The sequence below is a fragment of the Staurois parvus genome, unplaced genomic scaffold (genome assembly GCF_062004578.1).
Source record: "Staurois parvus isolate SC_StPar_1 unplaced genomic scaffold, SC_StPar_1.0 ptg000390l, whole genome shotgun sequence".
Classification (NCBI taxonomy): Eukaryota; Metazoa; Chordata; class Amphibia; order Anura; family Ranidae; genus Staurois; species Staurois parvus.
In genome coordinates this window covers 6,689,166-6,715,591 of record NW_028318186.1, presented here as the reverse complement: position 1 = coordinate 6,715,591, position 26,426 = coordinate 6,689,166, and the positions used below count along the sequence as shown (strand labels likewise).

At 46.8% G+C, this 26,426-nt stretch overlaps 1 protein-coding gene across 1 annotated transcript in view; it reads right to left on the bottom strand.

Moving 5' to 3' along the window:
- The window catches only part of LOC149455657 (cytochrome P450 2B5-like), a 49,493-nt gene extending 27,601 nt beyond the window's left edge, over positions 1 to 21,892 (bottom strand). The window contains exon 1 of the mRNA XM_089686053.1: positions 21,738 to 21,892. The gene's annotated coding sequence lies outside the window, so the exon portion shown is untranslated. The remainder of the gene's footprint in view (positions 1 to 21,737) is intronic.
- Between the last annotated feature and the right edge of the window lie 4,534 nt (positions 21,893 to 26,426).

Sequence of the window (26,426 nt, the reverse complement as noted above, 5' to 3'; positions counted from 1 at the left end):
ATGAAGGAGAGCAGCAGTTAGGTGAGGGTGGGGTAGGCTTCCCTGAAGAGGTGGGTTTTCAGGGAGCGCCTGAAGGTGAGGAGGGAAGGTGACAGTCTGATGGATTGGGGTAGTGAGTTCCAGAGGATGGGGGAGGACCTGGAGAAGTCTTGCAGACGTGCGTGTGAGGAGGAGACCAGGGAGCAAGATAGAAGGAGGTCCTGTGAAGAGCGAAGGGTACGGGTAGGGTGGTACTTGGGAATCAGGTCGGTGAGGTAGTTAGGGGCAGTGTTGTGAATGGCTTTGTAGGTCAGAGTGAGTAGTTTGAATTTGATGCGTTGGGCGATAGGGAGCCAGTGGAGGGAGAGGCAGAGGGGGTAAATAATCATAAAAATATAATACATTTAATTCAATATAATCAAACCAAACACACTGAAAATTTGAAATAGAGCACCAAGTTTGCTCATCACTGAGCTTAGTCGCAAAATCCTCTTCAGTGTCTGATGACAAATTTCCCCACAAATCATCACTCAATTCTGCAAGTGGTTCTGATTTACTATCTCTGTTCTCTAGCTGGTCTAAAACTGCTTTTGACCTAAAGGGATGCTTTTTGGACGCCATGGACTTCTCAGTTTCCAGGCAGAAAGAACAGTAAAAATGCAGGCAGGGCACAGGACAAAGCAGTAGGGACAAAATGTATGCGAAATGGTTTGATACAGTAATGTTATACTATATGATTTTAGTGAATGTCGCTTTTACAACTTTCAAATTTCCCGCAAGTTCTGTCCTCGTATGTCCTGACGCCGCAGGGAACAGAACCCGAAAGACTGATGCCGGCATCGGCCGGAGGACATTCCCGGGGATGCTGCAGGGAGGACATTGCGGGAGTGCAGGACAAGGTAAGTGAAGAGATCCTGGAACAATGCTGCATGGTATTCCCAAGTGTAGCTCGGGGTTGCCGTTTGTGGTACTGAAACTTTACCCTGAGCTACACTCAGGAATACCGCCAGGGAGGTTAAGCATTTCTGATGAGACAAAATGGAGTATACATAGCCATTTTATAATACTCTATATATGTGACTCAGTAAGGATCATAGTTATCCCTATACACATGGTAATGGTTCATTGTGGAACCAAAATAGAATATTTTGGGAAAATTGGAACTCATTCTCTGTTATTGGGATTTGTTTCAAACCCTGAAACACAATGACTTTGCTATGTACAATAGAAAAGATTTTTTCGCATTAGATTCTTAACATTGAGATTTTTCTTGATATTGCTTCTCACTCACTGCTACTGTAACTGACATGTTACTTTAGGAGAGTGTTTCCCAACCTTTCAGTCAAGGCACCAATTATGGATAATCTCAAGGCACCCTTTAAAATTCTGCACAATCGCAAAGCACCCCAATCTTAAATGTAATAAACTATTCTACACACATCCATGACACCCAACATTAGAGGTGAATTATTCTATACAATTTTGGGGCATTTTGTCGAGGCACCCCTGAAGAAGCCTGAAGGCACACCAGGGTTCCTGGGCACCCTGTTTGAGGAAGGCTGCTTTAGGAGCATCTGACTCAGTTTTAATATTGTTTCCTTAATAAACATCTTACATGTGCAAGTTGGTGTGCTTTGGGTTGTTTTTCAAGTACAGGTGTACCTTGGATTACGAATTTAATGTGTTCTCCAGGACGTTTCGTATTGCAAAAAAATTCGTAAACCGAAACACGGTTGTTTTCCATAGGAATGCATTGAAAATCGATTAATCTGTTCGAGGTCAGAAAAAAGTAAAAAAAAAAAAAAGTCTGTCACTATAGGCAAGTGCCAGTTTTTAAGTAATTACTGGCTTTTTTTTCGTTACTATAGCTCAGAGAACCAGCTCTCACTTCCCCCCACCCCAGCAAAAAAAAAAAAAAAAAAAAAAAAAAGGTTTCACTTTAGTTTATTTCTCCTAAAAGAAACAATGTTTCCTTTTAGTTTATTTCCCGAGATAAAGAAATAAAGTTTCCTTTAGCTGGGGGGAAAGTGACAGCTAATTCTGTGAGCTATAGTGAAGTTTAAAAAACAAAAAGCCGGCAATTGCATTTAAAAATCGGAACCAACAAACAATTTGTAAACCGAGGCATTACTTTCAATGGCTTTTCATTCATAAACCGAAAATTACTTTAACAGAGGCATTCATAAATCGAGGTACACCTGTATATCCAAGCCAAAAAAGAAGTTAAAACCCCTGCTATTGGGACATTTCTCCTCACTTCCTGTCATATAGACAACATGAAGTGAGGGGAAATCTCTCCAAAATAAGAAAAGAAAAATCCCCTATTAGGCAGCTGACATTGCAATAGATGTCCCTTTAGAAGAATTACCCTCACCTCTTAATTTGGTGACAATTTTTAATTTTATGTTATCTTCAATGACTACCAATACATATAGAAAGGGTAGATCTCCTCAGCTGGTACAATGACAGTCATAAAAATCTGATAGGAGTTCTAGGCCTTCTTTACTGTGGCCCAAACTTTAAAAAAAAGGGTTGATAACCTAATCAAAATGCTGCATATATACTGTACACAGGGCTTTCTTTCTGCCGGAACGCGGCGGTACTGCGTTCCGCCACCTTTTTCTTCTTGTCCCCGCTCACCGACTGCCTCTGCAGAGCTGACAAGCTATGCAGAGCAGCGAAAGTGACAGGTGCCGGACGCGGCTTGTTTATGTCATGCTTGCGCGTGCCCGGCACCTGTCACTGCCGCTGCTCACAGCCGGTGAGCGGGGACATGCACGCTTCACCCCCCCCCCCTCTACCGCCAGCGTGTAAACATCGGGGGCGCGCGGCCACCCCCATAGGAAAGGTGTATCTTAGTACACCCGGCGGTGCGCGCTGACGTCATCACGCCCTCTGCTCGTCGATCCTACCATAGCGCGGATCGTCAGCATCAGGTAAGGAGCGGCGATACAATTTTTCTCGCTTTTCTTGCTAATGTGGGGGGGGGCAGTGTTACTCGCTATTCTTACTAATGTGGGGGGGGGGGCGGTGTTAATTCCATACATTTACTTTTATAGCCCCTCCCAAATTTTACTTGCATTCCTGTTCTCTAAAGGGGTGGTCCTAGGGTTTGATGGGGGCGTGGCCAGGTTTGGGTGGGGGAGTTCCACCACCTTTCCTCTGAGAAAAAAAGCCCTGACTGTACATATCGGCAGAACTCTATACAATGTACCAGTTGTTAGAGATTCTGTATATGGCCGTACAGGCAGTTCACATGTGCTTATCTGCTTGCTTCACTGCAAACAGGAAACTTTATTCAGAGAAGAGAGAGAGTATACAGTACCATAGATGCTGCTACAAACGTATAAACACTGCCATCTACTGGTTGAAGAATATAGCCCTACTGAATATTGATGTAGTTGTCGCATAAAATACATGAACACTGTATTTCAACACCAATTAAGCAAATCTAAAACATTCCAGTGTCTGTAATCCAATGATCCAAACTCTGTTAAGATATGTTCAAAATAAATCTTACAAGCCACACCACCATAATGTTTTAAATCAATGTGCTGGAACCTCTACTTCTTGAACTAACACTCGCCAAATTGTTATGACCTCCTAATACAGGTCAAGTCAGGTTGTCTCCTAGGGGGAAATCCAATAGGATCTTCAATGTCCCCCGGGCAGCAAAAATAGATTTTTCCCAGTGTTCTTAATTATAGGGTTATCTAAGGAAAATGAACAGCTTGAAATAGTGATGTAACAATTGAACCAGATAAACAAAAAAACACCTATACAACTCTCCCTCCTTCACCCCCTGCTCTCCAACCACACTGGAGCAAGGAGACAAAAATTATTCATTCTGCCTAAGGCTGGCCATACATTGTACAATTTTCCTTTAGATTTACCAAAACCAGATAACATGAGGTCAAAACAAAACACCTAATTTGTATGCAATCAGACAGGCCCTTGCACTACATAATTGAAGGCATGGGCCTCAGGGGTCATAATTGTAACCCCACTTATGCTCCAGGGGGGGCCTATGCTGTTTCCCTGTCACTATGACGGGCAAGGCGGAATCCTGAGAAAGCAGAAGTTCTGAGCTTTTGGCTCCATTTTCAAGTCCTGAGCCAGTGAGTAGCAGAGGAAGGGCAGGGCAAGCAGACAGGGATGGACACCAAGTTGTCACTTGGCTGAGCAAGCGAGGAGGAGGAGAGCACTGTACAGGAGTTGGTACTGCTGTCATTGGGGGAAGTAAAAAGATACTGATCGGATCTGTGCAGAGAACAGACACTCCCCACAATTCCTGCTGACATTCACACAAAATTCTGTAACACCTTCTGAGGGGCCCCCAAGGGACTGGGGGCTCCAGAGTTCACTTTGACAGTTTAAGTAGGATGATCTGGATGGGGAATCTGTCATTGTCAGCATGGGGGGGGAATAATGTGACATTACCAGGATGGTGGTATGGGGGGGGGGATCAGTAATTCCCTGGGGGCCGTGTGTTGTTACTAGGAGGAGGGCATCTGAAGGTGGGGGTCATCTGCTATTACCTGGTGGGAGGAGGGGGCCATTACCAGGAGGGGAAGTCATCTGTCTGTACAGGAGGTGGAGATCTATGATTAGCTGAAAAGGGGGGAATCTTGAAGGAGGGGCCATCCGTCAATACCAACAGGAGGCAGGAAGGCATGTGTCATTACCAGGAAGGGGGGTGTTACTTTCCCTAGTATCCTTTACTTCCATATCACTGCAGCCTGGCCATGAGAGAGGTAACTTGGTGCTGTTTAACCTCCCTGGCGGTATTCCCGAGTGTAGCTCGGAGTTAACTTTCAGTACCAGAAGCGGTAACCCCGAGCTACACTCTGGAATACTCTGCACCTCTTCTCCAGTGATCCCTGTTTAACTAACCTTGTCCTGCGCTCACGCGATGTCCTCCCTGCAGCGTCCCGGCCATGTCCTCCGGAACCAGCGGGAAATTCAAAAAGTTACTCAATACACTAAAATTTGATAGAATTACATTACCGTATCAAACCATTTCACATACATTTTGTCCCGAGTGCTTTGTCCTGTGCCCTGCCTGCATTTTTACAGTTTTCTGCCTTGAAACTGAGAAATGTCCATGGCGTCCAAAAAGCATCCCTTTAGGTCAAAAGCGATAGTAAATTAGAACTACTTGCAGAATCGAGTTATGATTTGTGGGGAAATGCATCAGACACTGAAAACGATTTTGCGACTAAGATCAGTGATGTGCGAACTTGGCGCTATATTTCAAATTTCAGTTTTTGGTTTGATTACATTATTGAATAAAATGTATTATATTATTTTGTATGAATATTATATTATAATTTGATTGTGTTTCAAATTTTATCATGCCGGGGATGTTTACTAGACTCTTGTTTGGACAGATTTCAGTGAGCTATTCCTAAGAATTACAGGCCTACAATAAAAAACAAATTTCCATTGAAAATAATGTACCGCTTTGAGCACAGAAATACTGACATAATCAGACCGCTAGGGAGGTTAATTTATAAAGGCATTTAAAAAAAACAAAAAAAAAAAAAACGCGATATCTGCAGTGGCACACTGTTCAGCCCTGCACGTGCACACAAGGAGGGGGCAGGCAGGCAACACTATGAGCTGCTGGATGAAAGCGGTGGGCTTGTATGTGGATCTGGAAGTCAGAGTGCCTGCTGAGTTTCCTATTTTACAAACAGACCTACAGCTTTCACCCGACAGTTCAGAGTATGGCCTGCCTGCCCCCCACTCTGTGCACGTGCAGACAGCAGCAGGAGAGAGAGAAGAAAGACAGCCACCATACAACTATCATGTCTTGGCGCACGATTGGAGGTAGTGGGGGGCCCCAGGTCAACTTTTACATCAGGGCCCACAGGCAGCAAGCTACACCTCTGATTGAAGGTAAATTGAATAAGAACATTTCCAGCTTTACAGGACAGGAGAGGGGATGTGACATACTGAGCACAGAGCCTGTAAAGCCCCCACCTCTTCTAAACTCTACCAGATGGAACATATGCAGCACTGCTTGCCATGCAGCCCTGTACCTTCTCTGATCGCTTTGTACTGATAAATGATTATCTATCCACAACTTCCCACAGAGAAGATTATTATAGTAGTAGCTGGCAGCTTGTGTTGTAAATCACAAAAACACAAGCCCACAACGTCATTCCGGCTACTACATTTGTCAGAGAGAGACTAGTGTAGCAGCTGGCTTGTGTTGTGGGCTTGTGTGTGTATAATGATGCTCCATTTTATGTAGGTGAGGCCTAACGAGGGTCTCCAGTTTGGGAGTGACCACCACACAAACTTAGTCAACACTAAGTATCTTGTCACTTGAAATCACATTTTACAAGAATGTACAGCAATTCGCTGATATGAGATGTACAAGCAGAGTGGCTATAAACAAATGACCAACATAGGATTGACTGAGCGCAAACAAAGTGTCCCGATCGCCGCAGCCAAGACTGTGTAAGCCACCTCTGATACATTTCGCCCTTCCCATGGGGCTTAGTCATGGAGGTAGGGATTCTCTGTTGCAGAGGAGATATATTGCATCATAAACCTCTGCTTTAATTAGACAACACCAGGTGAAGATTGAAAAGGGCAAAAAGGAAAGAGAAATGTACTGCAAAGTATATATCTATAAAGCCAGTGACCACCTCAGATCTCATCATACTTAGTAAAAAATATATTCATTACTGGCATATTTAGAGTGTGCTTCAATCCTGATGTATCAAACAATTTGCAACCCTTAGAAAAAAAAAAAAAAAAAAGTGACCAAAAATAAATGAAATAGATAAATAAGCTACCAAAAAGGACCCTAAACAAACCCCTAAAAAACTCTGGACACTTTCTTTGCTCTTATAGATTGCATGGAGTCCAAATGGACTCCTTTCCCAGCCTGCACCCTAGCGGAATCCCTCGGACATGGCCACAGAAACCAGAATGGAGATCCAAAGATGGTATTTAGGTTCACAGGATTGATTGACTTACACACACTGAGCAGCACTTCTGTAGAGGGGTGGTGGTACTGCCAGCTGGCACAGTTTATACACATTCCTGCTGTAAGAAGCTGTCCAGAAATCCTCTCCTGAATACCGGAATATATTTGCACATGGCAAGGGAACTCTATTCTGTCCCTTCTTATCGGGAACCTCTCCCTGCACTACACTTCTGTCCCTAGCCAGCAAGGTTCTCCATTTTACACAGACTGCAGATCCCCCCGAATGACACAGGGCGCCTCTTTTATCAGGTCTCCCCATCAAGATGGCCATCTCAAACTTTGTGAGGTTTCAGCATCCATTTGGACAGCCATCCTCCCCAACACAGTTGTTGGAGTCCACCAAGGGAGACAATTCTCCTTATCGAACTCCTCTGCACATAGAAAAGGGACACAATGCCCCCTACAGGCTGAAGGAATGTACTCCAGTCTCCACCTGCCTATGTAGTCGCTGTTATTCACAAGTTGCCAAAAACTAATGAATTTCTCTGAAGTAACTGGCGGCTGCAGGAGGTTGGGGGCTCAAACTTTTACAAAGAATGGAGAAGAGGCACATGGCTGCACGGAAGGGAGAGCTGCAGAATGGAGGGATGACTGACTTTATAGCTGCTTACACTTACCACACAGGAATGCCCACAATTTGGGCTTCTGACTGGGGTGCAGCTACATTCAGCACGGACAAGAAAAAAAAAAAAAGCAGCTTTTTTTTTTTCAAAACCACAGCATGAATGTTAACAGGGAAAAGTATTAGGTGAACTGGGTCCCCTAGAGGATTTACCAAATTTAACTGCTGGTGGGAGTTTTTCGATCAATGGCAGTTTAAACAAGTGTGGGTTTCTGAAAAAAACAAAATCTACATACTCACCTAAATGGCTGCAGTATGGATCTGAGCTGCAGCAGTCCCCCGCCGGCTCTACACCAAGAACTGATCACATGACCACTGATCGCTCAGTTCGCGGAGTAACTGGGTGGAGTGGCTTGAGTAACTATTGTGTGGTTGGAGTAACTGTGTGAAAAGGTCAATGGGCGGCGTGCGTTGCAAACAAATGGTCATATTGTGAAAACTATCAGGACTATGGCTTAGGCGTGGACATTTTTAGTGGCAGCAGGGATAGCTGAACGTTTTGATATAAGATTTGTGTAGGTGGGCTTGAAAATGAGGGAGTGATGGCAGTTTAGAAATCATGTCCTGATTTTTCAGCTCACACTCTAGCTTTTGTCAGCTCCCACTCCAGTTTTGAACATTTCGCCATTCATTCCTATGGGACCAATTTCACCACAAAAACACCGATATTTCCTGAACCGTTTGGCGAAACGTTCCACAAAGTTATAGCACACCAATCGGGAACAATCTGCACGTTTCGGTATATTACTGTCTATGTAGTGTAAAAACTGTGGTAGGAGTTAGGGTGGTAAATTTGGTTATATTAATAAGAATACAGTATATATGTGAGATAACAGTAAGTGGTCTTCCCATGCAAGAACACTTAATAGTATGTATCCCATTAACTGCAGGCAGCTGCTTCTGTTACAAATCTTCCTTGCTGTGCCTCCAAGCCACCAAATACTACACTGAGCAGCTGCCTTTGGACACTGTAAATGTCAACAGCCACTGCTACTGAGAAAAGTTGTGCCACCCACCTACACCTTCTGCACCATTCACAGAACTCATACTAATATTGTCCAACAATGAATCACATTATATAAGTGCAGTGTAATGACAGAACTCAGTAAGGAGGATTTTACCCGAATAAGCTGTCTGCAGGAAATAGACTACATTACCATCACACACCATTATGGATAATGATTGCGTTTGGTGCTGTATTCCCTGCTGTAAAATAATAAACTTCATCTTTACACCAGTCCCAGCTAGCCAAGATGTATCTATTAAAGACATCAGATGAATTAGACAAACAACCTGCTGTATTGTCTCCCGTTATATTGTAAAACGCTGTGCAAACTGTTGGCGCGATATAAATCCTGTATAATAAGCATTTTAATTATTATTATTATTATTAATAATTAGAGATGAGCGAATCGAAGTAGGCGAAGTGGAATTCGAGTCGAATATTGGAAAATTTTCGATTCGCGCCGAATCCGAAAAATAGCCGACTTCGGACGCGCGAATCGAAATTTTTCCTAAAATGGCGGCGGACATGTGCGGCGACGGAGCGGGGATGTCTGGGAAGGCGCGCAGACAAGGCGCGCTGACCCATAATGCATTCCTTAATGACATGTGATCGCATTAGCCAATCAGCAGCCAGCCAGCCAGCACTGTGTAATGGTCGAGCTATAAATAGCGGCCATTTTAGAATTCTTCATTTGCCTCCAGTCATTCAAGAGAGGCAGACCGCTCTGTATTAGGGACAGAGTTAGGGCCACAGAAACGTTACTTGGGGACAGAGAAACGTTACTTAGGGACAGAGAAGCATTACTCAGGGACACAGAATTGTTAATGAGGGCCACAGAAACGTTATTAGGGCCACAGAATTGTTACTCAGGGACAGACAGAATTGTTACTGAGTGCCAGAGAATTGTTACTTAGGGCCACAGAAACGTTAGTTAGGGCCACAGAATTGTTACTCAGGGACAGACACAGAATTGTTACTGAGGGCCACAGAACTGTTACTTAGGGCCACAGAAACGTTAGTTAGGGACACAGAATTGTTACTCAGGGACAGACACAGAATTGTTACTGAGGGCCACAGAATTGTTACTTAGGGCCACAGAAACGTTACTCAGGGACACAGAATTGTTACTGAGGGCCACAGAACTGTTACTTAGGGCCACAGAAACGTTAGTTAGGGCCACAGAATTGTTACTCAGGGACAGACACAGAATTGTTACTGAGGGCCACAGAATTGTTACTTAAGGCCACAGAAACGTTACTCAGGGACACAGAATTGTTACTGAGGGCCACAGAACCGTTACTTAGGGCCACAGAAATGTTACTCAGGGACACAGAATTGTTACTGAGGGCCACATAACCGTTACTTAGGGCCACATAATTGTTACTCAGGGACAGACACAGAATTGTTACTGAGGGACACAGAATTGTTACTGAGGGCCACAACCGTTACTTAGGGCCACAGAATTGTTACTCAGGGACACAGAATTGTTACTGAGGGCCACAGAACCGTTACTTAGGGCCACAGAATTGTTACTCAGGGACACAGAATTGTTACTGAGGGCCACAGAACCGTTACTTAGGGCCACAGAATTGTTACTCAGGGACACAGAATTGTTACTGAGGGCCACAGAACTGTTACTTAGGGCCACAGAATTGTTACTCAGGGACAGACACAGAATTGTTACTGAGGGACACAGAATTGTTACTGAGGGCCACAGAAACGTTAATCAGGGACACAGAATGGTTACTGAGGGCCACAGAACCGTTAATTAGGGCCACAGAATTGTTACTCAGGGACACAGAATTGTTACTGAGGGCCACAGAACTGTTACTCGGACAGACACAGAATTGTTACTCGGACAGACACAGAATTGTTACTCAGGGACACAGAATTGTTACTGAGGGCCACAGAACCGTTACTTAGGGCCACAGAAAAGTTAATCAGGGACACAGAATTGTTACTGAGGGCCACAGAACCGTTACTTAGGGCCACAGAAACGTTAATCAGGGACACAGAATTGTTACTGAGGGCCACAGAACCGTTACTTAGGGCCACATAAACGTTAATCAGGGACACAGAATTGTTATTGAGGGCCACAGAACCGTTACTTAGGGCCACAGAATTGTTACTCGGATAGACACAGAATTGTTACTCAGGGACACAGAATTGTTACTGAGGGCCACAGAACCGTTACTTAGGGCCACAGAAACGTTACTCAGGGACACAGAATTGTTACTGAGGGCCACAGAACTGTTACTTAGGGCCACAGAAACGTTAGTTAGGGCCACAGAATTGTTACTCAGGGACAGACACAGAATTGTTACTGAGGGCCACAGAATTGTTACTTAAGGCCACAGAAACGTTACTCAGGGACACAGAATTGTTACTGAGGGCCACAGAACCGTTACTTAGGGCAGCAGAAATGTTACTCAGGGACACAGAATTGTTACTGAGGGCCACATAACCGTTACTTAGGGCCACATAATTGTTACTCAGGGACAGACACAGAATTGTTACTGAGGGACACAGAATTGTTACTGAGGGCCACAACCGTTACTTAGGGCCACAGAATTGTTACTCAGGGACACAGAATTGTTACTGAGGGCCACAGAACCGTTACTTAGGGCCACAGAATTGTTACTCAGGGACACAGAATTGTTACTGAGGGCCACAGAACTGTTACTTAGGGCCACAGAATTGTTACTCAGGGACAGACACAGAATTGTTACTGAGGGACACAGAATTGTTACTGAGGGCCACAGAAACGTTAATCAGGGACACAGAATTGTTAATGAGGGCCACAGAACCGTTACTTAGGGCCACAGAATTGTTACTCAGGGACACAGAATTGTTACTGAGGGCCACAGAACTGTTACTTAGGGCCACAGAATTGTTACTCGGACAGACACAGAATTGTTACTCAGGGACACAGAATTGTTACTGAGGGCCACAGAACTGTTACTTAGGGCCACAGAAACGTTAATCAGGGACACAGAATTGTTACTGAGGGCCACAGAACCGTTACTTAGGGCCACATAAACGTTAATCAGGGACACAGAATTGTTATTGAGGGCCACAGAACCGTTACTTAGGGCCACAGAATTGTTACTCGGACAGACACAGAATTGTTACTCAGGGACACAGAATTGTTACTGAGGGCCACAGAACCGTTACTTAGGGCCACAGAATTGTTACTCAGGGACAGACACAGAATTGTTACTGAGGGCCACAGAATTGTTACTTAAGGCCACAGAAACGTTACTCAGGGACACAGAATTGTTACTGAGGGCCACAGAACCGTTACTTAGGGCCACAGAAATGTTACTCAGGGACACAGAATTGTTACTGAGGGCCACATAACCGTTACTTAGGGCCACATAATTGTTACTCAGGGACAGACACAGAATTGTTACTGAGGGACACAGAATTGTTACTGAGGGCCACAACCGTTACTTAGGGCCACAGAATTGTTACTCAGGGACACAGAATTGTTACTGAGGGCCACAGAACCGTTACTTAGGGCCACAGAATTGTTACTCAGGGACACAGAATTGTTACTGAGGGCCACAGAACCGTTACTTAGGGCCACAGAATTGTTACTCAGGGACACAGAATTGTTACTGAGGGCCACAGAACTGTTACTTAGGGCCACAGAATTGTTACTCAGGGACAGACACAGAATTGTTACTGAGGGACACAGAATTGTTACTGAGGGCCACAGAAACGTTAATCAGGGACACAGAATTGTTACTGAGGGCCACAGAACCGTTACTTAGGGCCACAGAATTGTTACTCAGGGACACAGAATTGTTACTGAGGGCCACAGAACTGTTACTTAGGGCCACAGAATTGTTACTCGGACAGACACAGAATTGTTACTCAGGGACACAGAATTGTTACTGAGGGCCACAGAACCGTTACTTAGGGCCACAGAAACGTTAATCAGGGACACAGAATTGTTACTGAGGGCCACAGAACCGTTACTTAGGGCCACAGAAACGTTAATCAGGGACACAGAATTGTTACTGAGGGCCACAGAACCGTTACTTAGGGCCACATAAACGTTAATCAGGGACACAGAATTGTTATTGAGGGCCACAGAACCGTTACTTAGGGCCACAGAATTGTTACTCGGACAGACACAGAATTGTTACTCAGGGACACAGAATTGTTACTGAGGGCCACAGAACCGTTACTTAGGGTCACAGAAACGTTAATCAGGGACACAGAATTGTTACTGAGGGCCACAGAACCGTTACTTAGGGCCACATAAACGTTAATCAGGGACACAGAATTGTTACTGAGGGACACAGAATTGTTACTGAGGGCCACAGAACCGTTACTTAGGGCCACGTAAACGTTAATCAGGGACAGACACAGAATTGTTACTGAGGGACACAGAATTGTTACTGAGGGCCACAGAACCGTTACTTAGGGCCACAGAATTGTTACTCAGGGACAGACACAGAATTGTTACTGAGGGACACAGAATTGTTACTGAGGGCCACAGAACCGTTACTTAGGGCCACAGAATTGTTACTCAGGGACACAGAATTGTTACTGAGGGCCACAGAACTGTTACTTAGGGCCACAGAATTGTTACTCGGACAGACACAGAATTGTTACTCAGGGACACAGAATTGTTACTGAGGGCCACAGAACCGTTACTTAGGGCCACAGAATTGTTACTCAGGGACACAGAATTGTTACTGAGGGCCACAGAACTGTTACTTAGGGCCACAGAATTGTTACTCGGACAGACACAGAATTGTTACTTAGGGACACAGAATTGTTACTGAGGGCCACAGAACCGTTACTTAGGGCCACATAAACGTTAATCAGGGACACAGAATTGTTACTGAGGGCCACAGAACTGTTACTTAGGGCCACATAATTGTTACTCAGGGACAGACACAGAATTGTTACTCAGGGACACAGAATTGTTACTCAGGGACACAGAATCGTTGAATTATAGAGTATGTCAGACAACATGCAGAGGAGTGGCAGAGGAGGCAATGTTTTAGGAGCGAGCAGACGTGGCAGCAGAGGAAGGGGTCGAGGCAGCACTATTCGCAGCCAGAGGCCAGTGCTCCCGGTGTCATCCAGCGGTCGTGTCTCCACCGACAACCCTGCCGTCATCGATTGGTTGGCTCGGTCGTCTTCCTCTTCCCAGGTCACCTCTGACACCTACAGCCAACGGTCGGTGGGTACGTCAGACACAACCGTTAGTTGGCATGGCCCGGGACCAAGCCCACTGAAATCACGTGTCCTCTACCTGCCCCTGTCCTTTGGTGTTCCCTCACCAAGCGAAGTATCGCATGCTGTGGGCTCAGCCCCACTGTACAGTGAGGAAGAGCTAACAGAGGGCAGTCAGGAACGGGGGGAGACATCCGCCTTTTCAGCAGCCAGGCGAAGAAGTAGTGGCGAGGAGAGTGGCTCGGTAGCCGGTCTAGAGACAGGTCTGTCTCCTGACCCAGACGCAGCCGAGGGGGCTAGTAGTGAGGCGGAGACCCTACTTGATGATGAGGAGGTTGATCGCACTTGGCAGCCTGGTCGTCATCAGGCAATTTCTTCCGCATCATCAGGAGAAGAGGGTGGCAGCTTGGCAGCGAGCGAAACAGTCGGTGGGTTGCCCAGGAGGCAGCAGGGTCGCAGCAGTGTCAGTGGAGCCAAACGGCCACGGAGTAGAGCACCAGCTCCACTGCAGCCTACCACCACGGCCAGTAGTGGTGCCGGTGTGCACGGAGGAAGCAGCAGTCAGCCAGTGAGGAGTATCGGGGGCAAAGTTTCCTACTCGGCGGTGTGGCAATTTTTCGTCAAGCCGCCCGAGGAAGTAAACGTAGCCGTATGTCGACTATGTGGCCAGAAAGTCAAGCGTGGCCAGGGGGCCCATGTTGGGACTACAGCGTTGCGGCAGCATATGCAGCGTCGCCATTTTTGGCCTGGGAAAACCGTGATAAAGATACGGCGGTTCTGCCCGCCCCAGCCCCCGCTCCATCACCCGCTCCGTTACTTGCTCCGTCACCCGACGTCAATCGCCCTCCATCAGCCAGTCAAGGCTCCAACACCTCTGCTGAGGGGAGTTGTCGCTCGTTGGCATCTTCCGCTCGTTCAGATGCTCCTTCTCCTGCTACTCCTCTTCACGGATTCCGTCAGCAGTCTTTCTTGGAATCCATTTCCAAGAGACAACAGTTTGCGAGCACGCACCCAACGGTGCAAAAGCTGAACGTCCTCCTGTCTAAGTTGCTGGTGCTGCAGTCCCTCCCTTTCCAAGTGGTGGACTCAGCACCTTTCCGAGAAATGATGGCTTGTGCCGCGCCGCGGTGGAGAGTGCCAAGCCGTCATTTCTTCGCCAAAAAGGCAGTGCCAGCCCTGCATTCACATGTAGAAGACATGGTGGGCCAGTCTTTGAGCATGTCGGTCTCTGCCAAAGTGCACGGCAGCGCCGACGTGTGCAGCTGTAACTACGGTCAGGGACAGCACATGTCATTTACGGCCCACTGGGTGAACGTGGTGCCGTCACAGCCGCACCAGCAACTTGGACAGGTCACGCCGCTTTTGCCTCCATGTTTGCACGTCCTTGGTCCACAAAAGATGTCCGCCTCTACCACCTCTTCTTCCGCCGTGTCCTCAGCCGCCACCCCCGTGCCAAGTCCCATTACCCGACCGGCATATCACATGTGCAGGGCGCAACGGTGGCACGCTGTTCTGCACCTGGTATGCCTTGGCGAACGTAGTCACACAGGGGAGGAACTTCTCAGTGTAATGAACAGAGAAATCGACAGATGGCTGTCTCCGCGCAAACTGAAAATCGGAACCATGTTGACCGACAACAGAAAGAACATGGTGTCTGCTCTGCGTCAAGGAAGGTTGTGCCATGCGCCATGCATGGCTCACGTGTTCAATCTGGTTGTCAAGCGGTTCCTAAAATCCACCATCCCACTGCAAGACATCCTTAAAATGTCACGTAAACTTTGCATGCATTTCAGCCATTCCTACACCGCAAAGCACACCCTCATTGAGCTGCAGCGGCAGAACGGAATTCCACATCATCGCCTGATCTGCGACGTTGCAACAAGGTGGAATTCAACCCTACACATGTTAGACCGCCTTTACGAGCAGCGAAAGGCCATCACCGATTTCCTGATGTTACAAGCGGATAAAGGTACTCCCCTGTGTAACTTCGATGTCAGCCATTGGCAGCTCATGCGTGACACCTGCCGCTTGCTCAGGCCCTTTGAGGAGGCCACGCTATTCGTGAGTCGGCAGGACTATGGGATGAACGACGTCATTCCTCTGTTGCACGTCCTTGAACAAATGCTGTTAACAATGGCTGGTCAGGGTGCGGTAGACGTGGCGCACAGATCTCAACGCCACATGACCCCTGTGGGGGCAGGACAGGAAGAAGAGGAGGAGGTAGAGGAGGACATTTGTGCTCAGGAATTATTGAGTGAAATGGGTGGTTTTTCCACTCAGCGGACAGGAGTGGAGGAGCAGGAGCATCTGGTAGAGGAGGAGGAGGAGGAGACAGAGGACCCAGACGCACCGTGGCAGTATGCTGTGGAGATGGAGGCAGGGAGTCCCTCGCATTCCTTGGCACAAATGGCCCATAGCATGCTCGGTTGCTTGCGTAGCAACAGCCGAATAATAACCATCAGACAGAGGGATGACTTTTGGCTGTCCACCTTGTTGGACCCTCGCTACCGTTCAAAAATGGTGGCCTTTTTCACACCTGCTGAGAGGGAGGCCAAAATAACGTACTATAAAAACCACCTATGTAGTCAGTTGGTCTCTGCCTTTGTGCGCCAATGTCCATCCTCAGATACTGTGGGCCCTGTGCGCTCGCGTTCCGCTGCCATGGCAGCAGGGGAGGGGAGGGGTGGTAGGAGCAGTGGCAGCTCCACCAGCAGCGGCTGCCTCAGTCTGCAGTCGATGATGAGTAGCTTTCTTCACCAGCGCAGTGAGGAAACTACTAACCAGCCGCAGCAGCAGCAGCATCAGGTGGACCTGGAGCAGGACCTCAAACAACAGGCTTGGGCCTACTTGGACAGCACCCTGCCAACCGAGGTAGACAATCCCCTTGACTACTGGGCAAAGAAACTTGACCTTTGGCCCCAACTAGCTGAATTTGCCCTTGAAAGGCTGTCATGCCCGGCCAGTAGCGTGGCATCGGAGCGCGTGTTTAGTGCGGCAGGAGGTATTGTAACTCCGCGGAGGACACGACTGTCCACCCAAAGTGTGGAGAGACTCACGTTTGTGAAAATGAATCAGGCGTGGATTAGTCTGGATTTCAAACCACCAGTTCCTGACACAACTGACTAAATCCGCCATGAATCATGCCTCAAAAATGTGCCACTTTCAGGTCTCCTCACACTGCTGGTGTGTTGAATTTTTTGACATAGGGTGCTGGCAGATTACGGGCCTCCTATAGCTGCTGCCAGGCCCCTAATCTGCCATAGGCCCCTATATACCGCCTCCTCATGCTGCTGCCAAGTCCAGAGTCTCTCATGGGTCCCTTTACGGCCTCCCATTGCTGCTGTCTCCATCGCCACACTCTGCCATGTGCCACTTTCAGATCTCCTCACACACTGCTGGTGTGTTGAATTTTTTGACATAGGGTGCTGGCAGATTACGGGCCTCCTATAGCTGCTGCCAGGCCCCTAATCTGCCATGGGCCCCTATATACCGCCTCCTCATGCTGCTGCCAAGTCCAGAGTCTCTCATGGGTCCCTGTACGGCCTCCCATTGCTGCTGTCTCCATCGCCACACTCTGCCATGTGCCACTTTCAGGTCTCTTCACACTGCTGGTGTGTTGAATTTTTTGACATAGGGTGCTGGCAGATTACGGGCCTCCTATAGCTGCTGCCAGGCCCCTAATCTGCCATAGGCCCCTATATACCGCCTCCTCATGCTGCTGCCAAGTCCAGAGTCTCTCATGGGTCCCTTTACGGCCTCCCATTGCTGCTGTCTCCATCGCCACACTCTGCCATGTGCCACTTTCAGATCTCCTCACACACTGCTGGTGTGTTGAATTTTTTGACATAGGGTGCTGGCAGATTACGGGCCTCCCATAGCTGCTGCCAGGCCCCTAATCTGCCATGGGCCCCTATATACCGCCTCCTCATGCTGCTGCCAAGTCCAGAGTCTGTCATGGGTCCCTGTACGGCCTCCCATTGCTGCTGTCTCCATCGCCACACTCTGCCATGTGCCACATTCAGGTCTCTTCACACTGCTGGTGTGTTGAATTTTTTGACATAGGGTGCTGGCAGATTACGGGCCTCCTATAGCTGCTGCCAGGCCCCTAATCTGCCATAGGCCCCTATATACCGCCTCCTCATGCTGCTGCCAAGTCCAGAGTCTCTCATGGGTCCCTTTACGGCCTCCCATTGCTGCTGTCTCCATCGCCACACTCTGCCATGTGCCACTTTCAGATCTCCTCACACACTGCTGGTGTGTTGAATTTTTTGACATAGGGTGCTGGCAGATTGCGGGCCTCCTATAGCTGCTGCCAGGCCCCTAATCTGCCATAGGCCCCTATATACCGCCTCCTCATGCTGCTGCCAAGTCCAGAGTCTCTCATGGGTCCCTGTACGGCCTCCCATTGCTGCTGTCTCCATCGCCACACTCTGCCATGTGCCACATTCAGATCTCCCCACACACTGCTGGTGTGTTGAATTTTTTGACATAGGGTGCTGGCAGATTACGGGCCTCCCATAGCTGCTGCCAGGCCCCTAATCTGCCATGGGCCCCTATATACCGCCTCCTCATGCTGCTGCCAAGTCCAGAGTCTCTCATGGGTCCCTGTACGGCCTCCCATTGCAGCTGTCTCCATCGCCACACTCTGCCATGTGCCACTTTCAGGTCTCCTCACACTGCTGGTGTGTTGAATTTTTTGACATAGGGTGCTGGCAGATTACGGGCCTCCTATAGCTGCTGCCAGGCCCCTAATCTGCCATAGGCCCCTATATACCGCCTCCTCATGCTGCTGCCAGGTCCAGAGTCTCTCATGGGTCCCTGTACGGCCTCCCATTGCTGCTGTCTGCATCGCCACACTCTGCCATGTGCCACTTTCAGGTCTCCTCACACACTGCTGGTGTGTTGAATTTTTTGACATAGGGTGCTGGCAGATTACGGGCCTCCCATAGCTGCTGCCAGGCCCCTAATCTGCCATGGGCCCCTATATACCGCCTCCTCATGCTGCTGCCAAGTCCAGAGTCTGTCATGGGTCCCTGTACGGCCTCCCATTGCTGCTGTCTCCATCGCCACACTCTGCCATGTGCCACATTCAGGTCTCTTCACACTGCTGGTGTGTTGAATTTTTTGACATAGGGTGCTGGCAGATTACGGGCCTCCCATAGCTGCTGCCAGGCCCCTAATCTGCCATGGGCCCCTATATACCGCCTCCTCATGCTGCTGCCAAGTCCAGAGTCTGTTATCGGTCCCTGTACGGCCTCCCATTGCTGCTGTCTCCATCGCCACACTCTGCCATGTGCCACATTCAGGTCTCTTCACACTTCTGGTGTGTTGAATTTTTTGACATAGGGTGCTGGCAGATTACGGGCCTCCCATAGCTGCTGCCAGGCCCCTAATCTGCCATGGGCCCCTATATACCGCCTCCTCATGCTGCTGCCAAGTCCAGAGTCTGTCATGGGTCCCTGTACGGCCTCCCATTGCTGCTGTCTCCATCGCCACACTCTGCCATGTGCCACTTTCAGATCTCCTCACACACTGCTGGTGTGTTGAATTTTTTGACATAGGGTGCTGGCAGATTACGGGCCTCCTATAGCTGCTGCCAGGCCCCTAATCTGCCATAGGCCCCTATATACCGCCTCCTCATGCTGCTGCCAAGTCCAGAGTCTCTCATGGGTCTCTGTACGGCCTCCCATTGCTGCTGTCTCCATCGCCACACTCTGCCATGTGCCACATTCAGGTCTCTTCACACTGCTGGTGTGTTGAATTTTTTGTCATAGGGTGCTGGCAGATTACGGGCCTCCCATAGCTGCTGCCAGGCCCCTAATCTGCCATGGGCCCCTATATACCGCCTCCTCATGCTGCTGCCAAGTCCAGAGTCTGTCATGGGTCCCTGTACGGCCTCCCATTGCTGCTGTCTCCATCGCCACACTCTGCCATGTGCCACTTTCAGGTCTCTTCACACTGCTGGTGTGTTGAATTTTTTGACATAGGGTGCTGGCAGATTACGGGCCTCCTATAGCTGCTGCCAGGCCCCTAATCTGCCATAGGCCCCTATATACCGCCTCCTCATGCTGCTGCCAAGTCCAGAGTCTCTCATGGGTCCCTTTACGGCCTCCCATTGCTGCTGTCTCCATCGCCACACTCTGCCATGTGCCACTTTCAGATCTCCTCACACACTGCTGGTGTGTTGAATTTTTTGACATAGGGTGCTGGCTGATTACGGGCCTCCTATAGCTGCTGCCAGGCCCCTAATCTGCCATAGGCCCCTATATACCGCCTCCTCATGCTGCTGCCAAGTCCAGAGTCTCTCATGAGTCCCTGTACGGCCTCCCATTGCTGCTGTCTCCATCGCCACACTCTGCCATGTGCCACTTTCAGGTCTCCTCACACACTGCTGGTGTGTTGAATTTTTTGACATAGGGTGCTGGCAGATTACGGGCCTCCCATAGCTGCTGCCAGGCCCCTAATCTGCCATGGGCCCCTATATACCGCCTCCTCATGCTGCTGCCAAGTCCAGAGTCTGTCATGGGTCCCTGTACGGCCTCCCATTGCTGCTGTCTCCATCGCCACACTCTGCCATGTGCCACTTTCAGGTCTCCTCACATACTGCTGGTGTGTTGAATTTTTTGTCATAGGGTGCTGGCAGATTACGGGCCTCTTATAGCTGCTGCCAGGCCCCTAATCTGCCATGGGCCCCTATACCACCTCCTCATGCTGCTGCCAGGTCCAGAGTCTCTCATGGGTCCCTGTACGGCCTCCCATTGCTGCTGTCTCCATCGCCACACTCTGCCATGTGCCACTTTCAGGTCTCCTCACACACTGCTGGTGTGTTCCATTTTTTGTCATAGGGTGCTGACAGATTACGGGCCTCCCATTGCTGCTGCCAGGCCTGTAATCTGCCATGGGCCCCCGTACCGCCTGGTCACACTGCTGCTGGGTCCACAGTGTGACATGGGTCCCTGTACCGCCTCCCATTGCTCCCACTCTGCCATGTGCCACTTTGAGGTCTCCTCACACTCCTGCTGTTTTCCATTTTGTCATAGGTTGCTGGCAGATTACAGGCCTCCCATAGGTGCTGCCAGGCCCCAAATCTGCCATGGGCCCCCGTACCGCCTGGTCACGCTGCTGCTGGGTCCACAGTGTGACATGGGTCCCTGTACCGCCTCCCATTGCTCCCACTCTGCCATGTGCCACTTTGAGGTCTCCTCACACTCCTGCTGGTTTCCATTTTGTCATAGGTTGCTGTATGGCCTCCCATTGCTGCTGCCTCCACCGCCACACTGTGGCTCCAAACACTGGTTTTGGCCCCGTGACTGCCCAAATGAGTGAAGTGTGCGGTGATTCTAAGATCGACGGCACTCATCTGCATGTCATACTGACTGACAGTATTATTTCTCTTCCCCAGCAGACTCCAAGGGCATTTAAATTAAAGGTACAGTGTTCTGCACTAATATTAAGTCTCTCTGAAGCCTAGAAACACCCTTTTTTAAGTTAAATTCACAGCGAATATATTCGACTCGAATCGAATATTTTCCACGAATTCGCCGAATCGAATTTTTGAATACTTCGCTCATCTCTATTAATAATAATAATTAAAATGCACAGCTGCACCAGTTTTATTAAATCTCCACCAAAGTATTGAAGCCAAGGAAGCATATAAAAAATGAATTTTTTTTTTTAGAAGGTGGTTATCAATTGCAGCACCCCCCCCCATTGTACTAAACTCCTGTTTTCATTAGTTGCAGTTGTCTATATACACTTTTTTTAGCAATTGCTGGCCCTTTATACTGAATTCCCAGTGGCATGCACATTTATTAAACGTTAGCTGTATTTATCAAAAAGCTCAGAAACTTAAAAAAAAAGCCCTGCATAATAATTGTGCTCCAGATAAACCCCCCCAAATGATTTTAACACCATTCATGACTACGTCTTACCTTTCACGTTAGGATTGTATTTCAGCTCTTGTTCTCAGTAACTCCTAAGCTCAGTTGTGGTCAGTACCCTTTGGAATGTATTTATATACCTTACAATGCAAACAAAGCCTTAAATTCGAAGAAGCCTTGCCTACAAATATTGAAAAATATTACGTAAAAAAAAAAAAAAAAAAGTCCTGTGTGAGATCTGTAGGAATATAACTAAAACCACACACACCTTTCACCTACACCTTTAACACAGCAACGTATACTGTGACTTTTAATTTTTAACCTGCATGTATGATATAGAATGTATAGACAAATACAGTGCTGTCAAAAGTATTTGCCCCCTCCCTGATTTTTTATCACACTTAAACGATTCAGATAATCACCCGAGTAAATACAAAAATGCAGTTTTTAAATGTAAAAAGTAATCATAACTAATAACCTAATAATAATACTACTACTAATAATAGCAATAACAACCTAATAACTAATTAATTGCCCTCCAGAGGATTTACCCCCAAATACAGTGCTGTCAAAAGTATTTGCCCCCTCCCTGATTTTTTTATTGCATATTTATTAAACTGCATTTTGTATTTATTCGGGTGTTGATCTGAATCATTTAAGTGTAAAAAAGTAATCATAACTAATAGCAATAATAACCTAATAACTAAATTGCCCTCCAGAGGATTTACCCCCCTTCTTGACCAGGCCATTTCTTTGAGATACGGCACTGCGTTACTTTAACTGATAATTGCGCAGTCATGCAATGCTGCACCCAAATTAAATTTGTGTCCTTTTCTTCCCACAAATAGAGCATTTTTTCGGTGGTATTTTATTGCCTGTGCATTTTTTATTTTTGAGCTATAAAAAAAACCCGACAATTTTGAGGAAAAAAAAAATATATATATTTTTGACTTTTTGCTATTAAACATGTCCAATAAAAAAAATTAAAAATCAAATTTCAGCATAAATTTAGGACAAAAAAAATGTATTCTGTGACATGTCTTTGCTAAAAAAAAAAAAAAAAAAATCCCAATACGTGTAAATTGGTTTACATGAAAGTTATACCGCTTACAAGTGGCGGTATATATACACACACTGGGATTTTTTTTTTTTTACTAGTAATGGCGGCGATCAGCAACTTATAGCAGGACTGCAGCAGGCATTCTGACACTGGGAGGAACTGACTGTCACTCACATCCCCAGTGACACAGTACAGTGAGCAGTGCTAATAAAAAGCACTGACACTGTACTAATTATGGCACTGGGTAGGAAGGGATTAACATGTGGGGCGATCAAAGGGTTAACTGTGTGCTCTGTGTATGTGCGCTTCACTGTAAGCACACGGCTTTGTATGGCTCTTCTATGCAAAGCAGCGTGCAGGAGCTGACAGGGGAGAGATCTGTATTGTTTACATACAGTGCTCTCCCTCCATCGGTAATGCTCCTTGATCACCAGGTACAGTCGAGCAATCACCATCCGGGACCTGGTGATTGACAGCAGAGGCCGCAAATAGTGGCACGTGTAGGGCGCACGCACGCCCCCCTAGCTGGAAATGCAAAATCACACATATACATACATACACAGTGGGGATCGAAATTACAGATTAGACATTCTTATAATATGTCAACAAAAGTTAGATTTTATTTCCATCATTTACACTTTCAAAATAACAGAAAACAAAAAAATGGCGTCTGCAAAGGTTTGGGCACCCTGCAGAATTTATAGCATGCACTGCCCCCTTTGCGAAGCTGAGACCTGCCAGTGTCATGGATTGTTCTCAATCATCGTCTGGGAAGACCAGGTGATGTCAATCTCAAAGGTTTTAAATGCCCAGACTCATCTGACCTTGCCCCAACAATCAGCACCATGGGTTCTTCTAAGCAGTTGTCTAGAAAACTGAAAATAGTTGACGCTCACAAAGCTGGAGAAGGCTATAAGAAGATAGCAAAGCATCTTCAGATGTCAATATCCTCTGTTTGGAATGTAATTAAGAAATGGCAGTCATCAGGAACAGTGGAAGTTAAAGCAAGATCTGGAAGACCAAGAAAAATATCAGACAGAACAGCTCGCAGGATTGTGAGAAAAACAATTCAAAACCCACATTTGACTGCACGATCCCTCCAGAAAGATCTGGCAGACACTGGAGTTGTGGTACACTATTCCACTATAAAGAGATACTTGTACAAATATTGTCTTCATGGAAGAGTCATCAGAAGAAAACCTCTTCTACGTCCTCACCACAAAAATCATCGTTTGAACTTTGCCAAATGAACATATAGACAAGCCTGATGCATTTTGGAAACAAGTTCTGTGGACCGATGAGGTTAAAATTGAACTTTTTGGCCGGAATGAGCAAAGGTACGTTTGGAGAAGAAGGGGCACAGAATTTAATGAAAAGAACCTCTGTCCAACTGTTAAGCATGGGGTTGGATCAATCATGCTTTTGGGTTGTGTTGCAGCCAGTGGCACAGGGAACATCTCATGAATAGAAGGAAAAATGGATTCAATAAAATTTCAGCAAATTTTGGATGGTAACTTGATGCCATCTGTGAAAAAGCTGAAGTTAAAGAGAGGATGGCTTCTACAAATGGATAATGATCCTAAAACACACCATGAAATCCACGGGGGATTACATCAAGAGGCGTAAACTGAAGGTTTTGCCATGGCCTTCACAATCTCCTGACCTCAACATAATTGAAAATCTATGGATAGACCTTAAAAGAGCAGTGCGTGACAGACAGCCCAGAAATCTCAAAGAACTGGAAGACTTTTGTAAGGAAGAATGGGCAAAGATATTTCAAACAAGAATTGAAAGACTCTTGGCTGGCTACAAAAAGCGTTTACAAGCTGTGATACTTGCCAAAGGGGGCAGTACAAGATATTAACTCTGCAGGGTGCCCAAACTTTTGCAGACGCCATTTTTTTGTTTTCTGTGATTTTGAAAGTGTAAATGATGGAAAGAAAATCTAACTTTTGTTGACATATTATACGAATGTCTAATCTGTAATTTGATGCCTTTTGGAGATTTTTCCATTGCTTCTTTATGCACATTAATAAATATTTTTAGCTGGGGTGCCCAAACTTGCGATCCCACTGTAATATATATATATATATATATATATATAATTTTGCACACCCCTGCCACCCTGTAGCAGTATATCTGCTACAGGGTGGCAGGAAAGCAGTTAACCGAATATAATTTAAGTGTGAGAAATATGCAAAAAGAAATCAGGAAGAAGGCAAATACTTTCACAGCACTGTGTGTAATTAAAATTTTTTTGGACTTTATTTATAGTATTTTAATTTTTATATATAATTTATTTGCGCTGTGGAGGGTTTATAATTGTATTGGTATGTAATGATACAAACAGCTTGCCAGGAGTTTTCATGGTGACCCAAAAGTGGCTGAACATTTTTAGCTGAACATTCAGAAATACAATACCTTTCTAAAACAAATCTAATACATCTAAGCTGCAATCAGGATACAAATAATATATTTACCCAAGTTCTTATCTATGTTAGATTTATCTATGCATATTGGTGTTGTCCACCCCCCCCCCATTTCTAGTACAGGCATCATAGGGACAGAAAAGGTTTGGAAAACATCCCCAATGGATTTAGACAAAAATAAACCTGACTGGAATGGCAGCACACACTTACCTTTCCTATGCTCACCTAATGTTTCCTTTAGCACCAGTATCTGAAGAATTGCTCAGCCTTGAAAGATCATACAATTTGCAGAATGTGCCAGTGGCCAGCCAGTGCCCTCACAAGCTGAGTCTATAGCCTCATGAGCACTATGACCCCAGTGATTCATAGATTATTCAAATTTATATTCCTCCCAACAGCTGCAGTAAATAATGAGGGTGAAAAATAAAAGTGCCTGAGCAAATCATAAGTTCACAAATCACAGGATTGAGATCTACCAGTGGATTGCGGCCAGGTGACTGGTTGATCGACCCGCCACCTGCAGAATGAGGAGCTTTATAGAGAAGCAGTAGGAGTGGGGCTATATTTTACTAGCAGTAGCCAGTGCCGGAGTAGTGCTATAAATGGCAGTAGCCAGGGACGCTGCAGTGGCCACGGTCACAGAAGGAAATAAATGCTGTGTCACGTTTGGTGGGTGTATCGCCCACCAAGCGTGATACATTCCAGTGAATGGGGTCACTCTGCAAGCACCCTGCAACCTTGTACAATACAATCGACCAAGGGGTTAAAGAAGGTGGTGAGGAGGCATTGTATCATCTCCTCATCACCTGCTTTAAATCTTTGGACCCCACACTAGCACGCTGCAACCGCCTGCATTGCATGCGGATGGAGGGTGCTTGCAGAGTGGCCCCACTTGAATGGGTCATGACTGGCAGGTGGTAGTTCCCACTGAAAGCCACAGGGGGTATAACCCCTGCCATCACATGTTTACACCCTTGGCTTCTGCCTCTGCAGCTGGAGGGGGTAGGGACTGGGGATGGTAAACCCATGTCTCGACTGCACAATTATACCACCCCCTTACCCCGAACTCATGTGTGAACGATCCCTTAGATTGCCACCACCAAATGCAACTAAGGGCTCATTCACAAGGGCAGCAGGCACTGTCTCCAAGCATGTTTGATAGGTGGTGAAGAGGCAATACTGAGTTATTTAAATCTATAACTGCCGTACAATGCATGTGATTGGGGTGTGGTAGTACAGCAGTTATAGGTT